Here is a 257-nt window from a genome sequence, read left to right as displayed (position 1 = left end):
AAGCTCTTTGGGATATTTTCTGTTAAAAATTCTATATAATTGCAAGTTGTGGCTGATATTGTTGTAAGCTAGCTTTATTGTCTCAGCACTATTTCAAGCAATTAATTGCAGTTCACAACAGATTTAGAGGAATAATGTTCACTGTGTCGGAGAGAATGTCCACTGTTTTGTCCACAGACTGAAAACCATAATATCACGTACAAATGCACAAAAATAAATTTTCCCAAAATTTTTAATAACCCACAATTTATGTGTGA

The sequence above is a fragment of the Heterodontus francisci genome, chromosome 17 (assembly GCF_036365525.1).
Source record: "Heterodontus francisci isolate sHetFra1 chromosome 17, sHetFra1.hap1, whole genome shotgun sequence".
In the NCBI taxonomy this organism is placed as follows: Eukaryota; Metazoa; Chordata; class Chondrichthyes; order Heterodontiformes; family Heterodontidae; genus Heterodontus; species Heterodontus francisci.
This window is presented reverse-complemented; position numbering follows the sequence as displayed.